Source organism: Mobula birostris, chromosome 6 (genome assembly GCF_030028105.1).
Source record: "Mobula birostris isolate sMobBir1 chromosome 6, sMobBir1.hap1, whole genome shotgun sequence".
Taxonomy (NCBI): domain Eukaryota; kingdom Metazoa; phylum Chordata; class Chondrichthyes; order Myliobatiformes; family Myliobatidae; genus Mobula; species Mobula birostris.
In genome coordinates this window covers 91011330-91014859 of record NC_092375.1, presented here as the reverse complement: position 1 = coordinate 91014859, position 3530 = coordinate 91011330, and positions in this window count along the sequence as shown.

The following is a 3530-nucleotide window of genomic DNA, read 5'->3' as shown; positions in this document are numbered from 1 at the left end:
CATGTAGCACCATGGTCCTGAAAAACATTGTCTTGTTTTTACTGTGTACTGTACCAGCAGTTATGGTCGAAATGACAATAAAAAATGACTTGACTTGACTTGACTTGACATACACACACACACACACACAGTGGATTCCAGTTAATTGTACCATTGTATTGGTTAACCAGGGCAGTTGGTCATATGGGACAGCTTTTAAAGGGACAGGAGCCTGTTGCCGGACAGTTTCTAACTCGTATTAGTTGTGTACACTTGTGTGACAATTAGACACAACGGCATGCTTAGAACAAATAGTTTTTAAACAGTGTCAGTTAAGTGCTTGTGTTCAAAAAGCAGTGATCTTTGTCGTTGATAGTTGGCGAGAAATGAGCAGTAAGACAATTCCAAACTGTTTTGCTTGTTGTGGTTTCAAGCATTCAGGCTTGGGGATGCCAGAAATGAAAGTGAAACAATTTTATTACTTCAACAAGTTGAGAACGATGAAGAATTTGAATATGTTGACAATTATCTTGAATGAAAGTGAAGATTTGGAGGATGCAATCACTGAAAGCATTGTATGAAGGCAGTCTATTATCTCACTAGGTTCTGCGCTGATTTTGCTCATTTACAGTCAATCAAAAGAACACAGCAGCGTACAGTGAATGAATTCCTCATCAATGACTATTGAAGTTTATGGTAAATTTATTAAAGTACATATATGTCACCATATACAAATCTGAGAATAATTTTTTGCAGACATACTCAACAAATCCACAATAGAATAATAACCATAACAGAATAATAACCATAATAGGATCAATGAAATATTGCACCAACTTGGGCAGTCAGCTGGTTTGCAAAATACATAAACTATGCAAGTACAAAAAGTAGAATCAGAATCAGAATTAGGTTTATTATCACCGGCATGTGACGTGAAATTTGTTAAGTTAGCAGCAGTAGTTCAATGCAATACATAATCTAGCAGAGAGAAAAAGAAGATAAAAATAACAATAGTAATAAATAAACAAGTAAATCAATTACGTATATTGAATAGATCTTTTAAAAGTGCAAAAACAGAAATACTGTATATTAAAAAAAAGTGAGGTAGTGTCCAAGGATTCAATGTCCATTTAGGAATCGGATGTCAGAGGGGAAGAGGCTGTTCCTGAATCGCTGAGTGTGTGTCTTCAGGCTTCTGTACCTCCTAACTGATGGTAACAGTGAGAAAAGGGCATGCTCTGGGTGCTGGAGGTCTTTAATAATGGACGCTGTCTTTCTGAGACACCGCTCCCTAAAGATGTCCTGGGTACTTTGTAGGCTAGTACCCAAGATGGAGCTGACTAGATTTACAACCTTCTGCAGCTTCTTTCGGTCCTGTGCAGTAGCCCCTCCATACCAGACAGTAAAGCAGCCTATCAGAATGCTCTCCACAGTACAACTATACAAGTTTTTGAGTGTATTCGTTGACATGCCAAATCTCTTCAAACTCCTAATAAAGTATAGCCGCTGTCTTGCCTTCTTTATAACTACATCGATATGTTGGGACCAGGTTAGATCCTCAGAGATCTTGATACCCAGGAACTTATACTGCTCACTCTCACCACTTCTGATCCCTCTATGAGGATTGGCATGTGTTCCTTTGTCTTACCCTTCCTGAAGTCCACAATCAGCTCTTTTGTCTTACTGACGTTGAGTGCCAGGTTGTTGCTGCAGCACCATTCCACTAGTTTGCATATCTTATTCTTGTACGCCCTCTCATCGCCACCTGGGATTCTACCAACAATGGTTGTATCGTCAGCAAATTTATAGATGGTATTTGAGCGATGCCTAACCACACAGTCATGTGTATACAGAGAGTAGAGCAGTGGGCTAAACACACACCCCTGAGGTGCACCAGTGTTAATTGTCAGGCATCCTGACATAGGTGTTTGTGTTGTCCAGGTGGTCTAAAGCCGTGTGGAGAGCCATTGAGATTGCGTCTGCCATTGACCTATTGTGGTGATAGGCAAATTGCAATGGGTCCAGGTCCTTGCTGAGGCAGGAGTTCTGTCTAGTCATGACCAACCTCTCAAAGCATTTAATCACTGTCAATGTGAGTGCTACTGGGTGATAGGCAGCCCAGATTATTCTTCTTAGGCACTGGCAGAATTGTTGCCTTTTTGAAGCAAGTGGGAGCTTCCGCCTGTAGCAGTGAGAGGTTGAAAATGTCCTTGAATACTCCCATTGGAAATAATAATAATAAGCAATAAATATAGAGACATGAGATAAAGAGTCCTTGAAAGCGAGTCCACAGGTTATGGGAACATTTCAACAATGGGGCAAGTGACGTTTGATAAAGTTATCCCCTTTGGTTCAAGAGCCTGATGGTTGAGGGGAAATAACTATTCCTGAACCTGGTGATGTGAGTCCTGAGGCTCCTGTACCTTCTTCCTGATGGCAGCAACGAGAAGAGAGCATGACTTGGGTGGTGGGGTCCCTGACAATAATCGCAGCTTTCCTGTGACAATAGTTTGCACTGTACCTTCATTGGCAGTGTTCTAGTTTGTTCTGTAGTTCATTTAAATACATAATTTGTTTCTTAGTTAAATGGTGTTGGTCTTTCTTTATACTTCTTTATTATTTCCATGAAGTTTTGGCTAATTGGGGCACCTGCTCAATTGATCCAAAATTTGCTGGTCCCATGTATCCCAATACAAACATAAACACACATTATGTATCTATACACTTGTACACCCACTTTTTAATGCAAGTATCTAATCAGCCAATCAAGAGCAGCAACTCAATACATAAAAGCATGCAGACATGGTCAAGAGGATCCATTGTTGTTCAGACTAAACATCAAAATGGGGAAGAAATGTGATCTAAGTGACTTTGACTGCAGAATGATTGTTGGTGGCAGGCGGGTGGTTTGAGTATCTTAAAAACTGCTGATCATCTGGGATTTTCACATACAAGTCTTTAGAGTTAACAGAGAATGGTGTGAAAAACTTTAGAAAAAAAAATCCGGTGCACTGCAGTTCTGTGGTCAAAAACACCTTGTTAATGAGAGGGGTTAGAGAGGAACGGCCAGAGTGGTTCAAACTGACAGCAAGGCGGACCATGGCTCAAGTAACCTCGCGTTGCAAGTGTGGCGTGTAGAAGAGCATCCCTAAACACTCACGGCGAGCGGGCTACAGCAACATGAGACCACGAAAATATCATAATTATTCGATAACCAGATCAATATATCACACGTAGACACACAGTTATAAATATAAACTACACAGTCCGACTATCCACATATAAATCATAATTACAAGCACAATTCTAATCAAATCCCCTGTTTGTTAGCAATCAGACACCACGTGTATAATCACAATCACACAGTCACGCAGTGTTCTTCAAACCCCACGGTGGTTGGATCGGCTCCCGTTCCAGCTGCGATCGGTGCGAGGGGTAGGCGGCGGGAGAAAGGCGGCGCTGGGACTCGCAGGGGTGTGGTTGGCAGCCGGCTGTTGCTGATAGGGCGCCACTCCCGGCAGGTAATTTGCATCTCACTCTGCCGTTCAGCC